At 45.8% G+C, this 8,433-nt stretch overlaps 1 protein-coding gene across 1 annotated transcript in view; it reads right to left on the reverse strand.

The window, feature by feature from the left end:
* PPP1R16B (protein phosphatase 1 regulatory subunit 16B) overlaps positions 1-7,760 on the reverse strand; it is a 109,930-nt gene extending 102,170 nt beyond the window's left edge. Inside the window, exon 1 of the mRNA XM_079979376.1 lies at positions 7,436-7,760. The gene's annotated coding sequence lies outside the window, so the exon portion shown is untranslated. The remainder of the gene's footprint in view (positions 1-7,435) is intronic.
* Between the last annotated feature and the right edge of the window lie 673 nt (positions 7,761-8,433).

Here is an 8,433-nt window from a genome sequence, read left to right on the forward strand (position 1 = left end):
GGTCAGTTCCCTAATAAAGAAACCTTGTTAGAAATGAGTCAGCTGGATAAAGATTTTTAAGAAGAGCAAGGGACAATGCTGCTCATTTCTATGCCTAGGATTCTGAACAAGCCTCCACATGGGACCAGTGTTAGAAACTGTGGTATGAAAGCTATGAGTTAAATGGCACCTGAAACCTAGGTTATGGGCACAACAACAGAATGCCTAGGCACGCTTTTTTAAATAACAAGAATACAAAGCTGAAAATGAATGAATTGCAGCTAAAATATTACGTTCATTTTTCACATGGTGTAGTCCTTCCCCTGCCCATCTCCCTAATATCCTTGTCTCTTCTCCAGCCTGAAGAGAGTAGCTGGAAGTGAAGAGGCAAAAAAAGGCCCTCCTTTCCTTCCACCCGGCAGTTTTAATCTGAAATCTTAGGCGCAGTACTGTGCCCAGAGCTCAGAACTGCTTGTGCTAATGAAATTCCCTGTCGCAAAATGTGCCTAGAACAATGGGAGTTCCGAACACTGCATGGGGCTAACTTTCCTTTCCTTTTGACACTCCCATTCCTAAAAAAACCAAAAGGTTTCTCCCTCTATTACCAGCACCAACAGCAACATTTTGGTTTCACGCAGAACCTGACGATCATCTAATTGCACCACCACACTGAACAGGAGTCCTGACAAAGAGAGCCACACTATAAATCAGCAGAGGAGATAAATTACACATGTTATCTCTCATCACCATGTAGCTAAGAACATACCACATTGTTTTCTGTCCTATCCTGAATATTAATGTAACAGAAAATCTCCAGCCCATGGACCAATTTTGGCCTGCCAAGGAATCTGTGTTGGCCCATGAGGCCATCTCCTACAAGCCTTACCCACCTGGCCATTAGCTGACATCACTGGATGACCTCAGCTGATGGGCAGGGAGCAGGGTTTAATCCTGCTGGCTGCAGAAGTCTAGTTTGTTAGTGTGCTGTCACGGCAGCAACCATCAGGATTGAACCCTGTCCGCCACTGACTATCAGCTGATGTCGCCTAGTGACGTCAGCTGATGGGCAGACGTCAGTGGTTTGTGGGAAATGGTCTTACAGGCCAATCTGGACTCCCTGGCAGGTGAAGATTAGTGAGCAGTGGGTTCAATCCTGCTGGAAAAGCAAGCACCCACATGCAGATAAACTTTTGAGGTGTTTGCAGGATCGCTCACCTTTCAGCCCCTTGATGCCATCAGGATGTCAAATGACAGAGATGGGTGACCCGACCCTACTTGCATTAAGGGGAGATAACAAGCACATGAAGACAACCACATGAACACCTGTCCTACTACACATTAGCACCTGCTATGTGATTGTTTAAATAACTACTTGGCAGGAGAGTGGTTCAGCACACTTACCCCAGGGTAGTTTTTGTGGGTTCAGTATGATTCCCAAATGAACAGAAAATATAATTTTTATTAAAAGTTACAGCCACCAAGAGCAATAATCATCATTCTGAAGCAACAGGGTCTGGCTGAGGATGCAGACAGGATGCACTCAATATAATTGTAAAAAGTTTAAAAAGGAAAGTGAGTTCTGTATCCCAAAAGCAGCAAGATGAGACCCTAATGAGGCCAGTTGTTTATTCTTCCAGTAACATCTGAAACCTCTTCAGGTACGTACAAGAGAATCAAAGAATCAGTGCAAACCCTGGAGCACCACGTACTGTTTGAGGCCATCCCCATCCATAGGCAAGCAGTTCTGCTCCAAGCTACCTGCAGCTTCTGGTCACTGTTTTCAAAGAAAGCCCTATGAAGGATACATTTCCATAATCAGTGGCCGCTTCGGATGCTGTTGAACAGGCCAACAAGCAAATGCACAAATGATGTGTAATGTCCAAAAGGCAGTTCATGCTGGGAAGATGAGGAAGCTTCAGCCATGCATGCAATGTTTCTGTACCAAGAGACCAGAGCATCACTGCCTGCTTTGTGCTAAGGCAGAGAAAAAGCCTTCAGCTGAGCGACTCAGCGATGGGTGCCAAACATTCCACATTAAACTGGAGGGCCTGAATTTCAAAACAGTGCAGGTCAACAGAAGTACTTCACCAAGGTGTCCCCTCCTGACATTTCTCTTGTGTGGGGAATTGGATGAAGACTCTGTGCATTACTTCTCCAAAGCCCTGGGAACTGTACTTTACCCCTTGCACTGCTACAATTCCCAGTTCCTTTAAACTACAGCTCCCAGGATTCCCTTAAACTACAGTTCCCTGGATTCTTGGGGAAGGGGAGAAACCATGTACTTTAAATGCATGGTGTGTGGGCAGAGTGGACTTATAAAGGTTGCAATCCTATTGGTTGTTTAATGCACCTTGTGGGTTTGGTTTTACTGCATGCATATTTTATCACTGAAAACCCACTTTGAGCTTCTTTATCTGGAGGAAAAAATACAGTGGTACCTCTAGTTGCAGACTTAATCCATTTCTGGGTGCCGTTTGCACCCTGAAATGTCCGCAACTAGAGCGCCTCTTCTGCACATGTGCGCAGCATGATCGAGAGCTTCTGCACGTGCACGAAGCGCATAGATTGCTTTTGCACATGCGCAAGCGGCGAACCTAGGAGTAAACACTTCTGGGTTTGCCACGTTCATAAGCTGAAAGTCCGTAACAAGAGTGGAACGCAACACAAGGTATGACTAATGTGTTTTAAAAGATAATAATAATAATAATAACAATAAACAAATATGCACATTTACCTGAGGCTCACTGAAGTAAGCAGAACTGTCTTCCAAGTATGCATGCAAGGAACTGCACCACACATGACATTTGCAAAAACAAATTTTGTGGTTCTAATCACCATCCTAAATACTAACAGTGAGCTCATTATCCAAGTGGGGATCCTTATACAAGCAAAACATTCACACAACCAAAAGCCTTTGAGTAACCCTGAGGTTTTCAGAATTGAGAAAAAGAAAAGAAATAATTAGGGGGAGAAACCCAAGGGTGGAAAAAGCACTAACAGTTCAATGAGGACTATCTGAGAAGATTCATTGGCTAGAGGTTGCTGAGTGTCTGTTCAGAAGTAGGGGGTGGAAAATTAGTGTAGGAGTGGGTTGGGGGGGGAGAGAAGGTGTATGGAATGCAGTGTCTGGAATATGAGCAATCTGCATGCAGCATTTGCTGCAGGGTCATCCTTGTCTTCTTGATCTGTTAAGCTGTGAGTGGCTTGGGTCCTGCATACTTAAGTTTAGAGCAGGGGTCAGCAACCTTTTTCAGCTGGGGGCTGGTCCACCGTCCCTCAGACCATGTGGGGGGGGAGACTATATTGGGGGGGGGGAATGAATGAATTCCTATGCCCCACAAATAACCCAGAGATGCATTTTAAATAAAAGGACACATGCTACTCATGTAAAAATACACTGATTCCCGGACCGTCCATGGGCCGGATTTAGAAGGAGATTGGGCCGCATCCGGCCCCTGGGCCTTAGTTTGCCTACCCATGGTTTTAGAGAGTATTCCCCACACACACACACACACACACACACACCATTGCAGCTACCAAGAAATGAGCCCTTTGTGCATCTAATGAAAACAGCAAGGGCAGACAGAGGCATAACATTTTCCTGGAGGCATCTCCCCATTTCCCAAAGGTAGTTTTAAGGGTGAATTCACAGGCACCTCTCATTCCGTGACTGCTGTGACAGATCGGCAGGCCACACAGACATGGCTTTCAAAGCAGACAAACCCAAACTCATTTTGCCAATAGGACAGCTCCTATAACCAAGGCTGATCGAGAGAGTACTGCTGTACAGATATTTCAGCACCCTTATGGAAACAGAAAGCGCTTTCAGTGCTGCAGTTCAGAAGTGATGAGAAATTACTACATTTTTATACTACCCTACTCCCAGGGAGCTTACTGTTGGTGGGCACCCTTGGTTCTCCCTTCTATCCCATTGTATCATCACAACAACCCTGAAGCTTAGGTTCAAATCTCCACTCCACTGTTGACTCAGTGCATGACAGAGGGCCACTCACAACCATCAGCCTAACCTACCTCACAGTATTGTTGTAAAGTTATAAGGGAGGTGAAAGGATACCATATGTGCTACTTTGACCTCCTTAGAGGAAAAGCAAGACATATAAGTAAATAGTAACTACAACAATAAGGTGTTGGATCCTGCCTATGTGATTCAGAACCAAGACCTTTTTATACGTACTGAGAGTGGTTAATATTAATAGTTCCCAATAGTTTGGATGGCTCTCACCACTAGGTTAGGCAGTTATTATTTTATTTATAAATGTCCACCTGTGTTTTTAGCATCCTACCTGTAACAAGGCCAGGGAAGATGCAAATTTCATTGTGTTTTATTGAGGAAAATGCTATTCTAACATACTTTATTATATTACCGTAAGTGCTATATAAATGATGAACTTCATCATTAAATGAAAAAAATTTAATAGGATTGTTCCTAATGCGGCTTAGATGCTGTACTGAGACAACATACATCATCCAAGACATGAAAACTCTCTCTTTCCTCTCCCAAATTAGATTTTTACATTGGCATTTTCGCTTTGAGAGACTCAGTGGAAAACTGCAATAGAGCAATCAATCCCAGATGCTCCCTACTTTTCAAACACGATTTCATTTTTTTAAAAATAAAAAAGCACTCACATTTTGCTTAACTACAAGATGGTGCCTAGATCGCAGTTAAGGTGGAAGAAAATTCAAAGTGAAGCAAAGTGAAAGCACAAGAATGGCAGAAGGAAAATGAAAAAAACCACACCTCTAAATTGACTGCCACTCTGCGATAATGGAAACTCTGCAAAGTGATAACACCCAAAGCCAATCGTGCAATGGAATAAACTGCCCTCCTGTCCCAAAGTAGTACACCAGGATTAACATATACAGCCTTATCCTCCTTCATGTAGGAGGACTGAACTAGATTATCCATTTGTTTGTTTGCAACTTCATCTATCACCAAAATACCTTCAGGAGGTCAAGGGTGCAAGGGAAGGGAGGGCACATAGCCTACTGTCGGAATTGCAACCTCCCCCTCTGCTTCCTGCATCACAAATTTATCCTTACTTCTGATTCTTGCACCCACTCAGTAGGCATCACTTACATATGGAAACATGCTGGCTATCCTGCCCTCATCAACCCAGCTTCACTGATTTACATAAGCAAGGGGGGGTTATTCAAAATTTCTGGCATGCAGAAACTGCAGATCTAGCTTCGTTTAGCAAAAGTTGCCCATCAAGTCCCCCCCCCCTAATAAAATCGCTACATCTCCCAAGTGCACCCTCTGCAGTACTCTGCCTGGCCCAAGGGTGTCAAAGCTCATTTTGTCATCATAGCAACTGATGACAACCATGGTGGCTGTAATGCCTTGGCCTGCCCAGGCCCAGTGTAAATGACATCACAGCAGTTTCAACTGGATGATTCTCATCAGCTGTGAATGTGCAAGTGAAATAACGCAAGTTAATCATCACTGTGTGTAGGAGACAGGTTTGAGTACATTAACAGGCCCATTCAGTGCTCAGAACAGGCAAACACACTGTACATTAGGATACACTATCAGTGCAGCTCATATTTCCTAATACCACATCTAATTTGGCATTTAATGCAGAAAAGGTATGCCCTTACTGAGAACCTTAGCTTCTTAACCTATTTGAAGAAGCAAGTTCCTAACATTCAAGTTTGTTTGAATAGACTTTTGCAGTTTGAAAGGCAAAAATACCCCCAAAGCAGCTTACAATCATATACAATTCAAAAAGCTGCAGAGGAATGGAATACAGAGCCCTTTTCCAGACCACATATTGGGTTTGTGACAGGTGGTGGTGTTAGAATCACACCTGCTGTCCCTGTCCCCAAATGATGCACATGCAATTGACCTTGGAAACAGATCCTGCAAACAGTCAAACGATATATGCACTGGCATGGTCAGGGATTACATGAACAGAGCCTATGCATGGTATGTTGATAAAGTCAGTTTAAACACACACAGGTTGGAGCACAGTCTCTGCATGTATATTCACTTTACTTATCTTAAAAGTGAACATCAGTAAGCAGCTGTGTCAAAGGAGTAGAACCCTTGTATAGCTGACCTGAAGCTAGGAGGTTCCTCCCTGTCTCCACACCTCCTATCCCTAAGTTTTAACTCATACATCACCCTTCCTAACATTGCTTTGCTTAGGGGAAGGATATATTTTTTAAAAGAACTGAGCATGTTATTGCAAATGTCACCTTATTCCAAATGAAGACAGCAACTTAGATGAAAGCACATAAAAATACAATCATACGTCCATGAACGTAAAATCATTTTATAACTTTCAAATTTGATGTTTCAGAAAGGACTAATTCCAAAATCATGCCCCCCCCCCCCCGGTCTCCTTTTCCTTCCCCAACTGTTCTGCATCTCTGCCCTGCCTCACCCACACAAGTCCTCCCTCTCCAAGCTCCCATGCCAGCATCCCCCTCATTTGCTAACACAGCGGTGGCATTACGACACCCTCAATCACACTCCCCAACCCGATTTCCCTCCTGTGGATATTTGGAGAAGGCACGGAATGGAAATAGCAAAAGGGTGTCAGGAAATAACTGCTATGCATTCACCAGAGCTATGCAGAAGACCAGGGCAGAATAATGCATGCAATAGGAGCAGGAACACACATGGGAGAGAGAGAAATGTACACTGCACCTGCCCACGGCTTAAGAGATTGAAACATCCATAGCAGAAGAACTCCCTTAAGCCACCAAGGAAACATGAATATGCACACATTATTGCATATATGCAGACACACTCTAAGGAAGCCAAGGAAGAAAGGCGGAGTCTCAAACGCATTGGAGCTCCGTTATATGAATGCAAAGCTTTAGGAATGCTTTTTCTGTTTCTGTATGGATTTGGATCCCCTAACCATACAATTGCAGAGCTGGAAGGAACCCCAAGGGTCATCTAGTCCAACCCACTTCAGTTCTCAGAGCCTCCAATCTATCCCCACTTTCCCATAAGGTCTGCTTACATGCTGGGCTTCTTTTGAGGCAAAGGCTCAAACCCCAAATACACTCCAGTTTGCCCTACATCAGCCAACACAATGAGGGCAAGAGAACCTCTAACGATGTGCAGAGTGTCACTCCTCCTTTCTCTCCCCTGCAGAAAGAGGGAGAGAGGACCCCCATCCTTTCCTCCTTACACGTGTTGACGGACCGTGTGAACGTCTGCATAACCATGCCCCCACACCTGTAGGGTTTTCCACAGGTGAGAGCCCCGAGGCCATTTCATTAGCCCTTTCCTTCTAAACTTCTGAAATAAAAAGCTGGAAGTTCTCTTTTTGCGTTCAGCAAAACGCACGGGGGGGAAATAACTCAGGCACAGCCTAGGAGACGATCTCGAACATACGTGTTAGACGCTTCTTCAGGTAAGACGCGGGGTCTCCTCCGCATCAATCCCTAACAAGAACAAGAAGAAAAAGCTACCCACCTCCTTCCTGGGTGCTTCTGCCGCGGCTGCAGCGGCTCCGAAGCAGCGATGGTGGCGCCTAGGTGCCAGACGCGCCCGCGAAGCGACCCGCTGCAAGAGCCGCTCTGAACCAGCCGCAGCTGCTCCGCCACTCGCTTAACGCGGCTCAGCGGCAAGCAGCCCAGATCCGCTCGAGGCGCCTGACCAAATCCCCACCGCAGCCGCCGGCCCCAAGCGAAGCAGCGGAACCCTGCAGCCGGAGCTCCGGGGAACCGCTCGCCCCCAGCAGCCTCAGTGTCCTTTGCGGGCTCAAGAAGCGGCAGGAGGTAGGAGGACTCACCCAAAGAAGGGCGGGCGGGCGGCGGGCGGGCGGGGGGAAGAGAATGAAAGCCGCCGGAGCCGATGGTACAGCCTTTGGGTCCGGTCTTCGGTGGCCCCGCCCAGCTCCGCCCCACGAGGCGGGGCTATGCAAAGTGGAGAGGAGGGAGGCCGTGGACCAGGGATGCTGAGCAGTGAGGAAGGGGCTGAGCGGCGAGCGGGCGCGTAAAGGAGGGGAGATGGGGAGATGGGAAAGGCGCGGGCACAAACGGGAGAGAGCCAGGCTGCAGGGCTAAAAGGATGCTCCACCAAACCTCGAAATTGTGCTCCCGGAGACGAATCAGATACTTGGAATACACACACGCACGCGCGCATATATATTCCTGTACCCAATGCAAGCATATACACAATCCCAAAGTACATTTTCACACGGTAGTACAGAGATCTTGGAGGGCAAAGTTGTGAGTAGCACGTGCCCCCCTCCCAGATAGTCTGCAAGGGATGATGACCCATTTTTATGTATGCATTTATTTGTGTGCTTTCGGTATTCTTTATCCTTTTTTCAAGAAACAGGATATAAGCATAAGCACAACGTTCTCAAAACAATTGGTATGCTTAACAAAAGTAATAGCCGCAGGGCAGCTATATAAAATATGCATAATAAGCAAAATCTTAATATAATTCTCATAAATGAGCACAAT

This window comes from Podarcis cretensis (assembly GCF_951804945.1).
Source record: "Podarcis cretensis genome assembly, chromosome: 6".
NCBI classification, from domain to species: domain Eukaryota; kingdom Metazoa; phylum Chordata; class Lepidosauria; order Squamata; family Lacertidae; genus Podarcis; species Podarcis cretensis.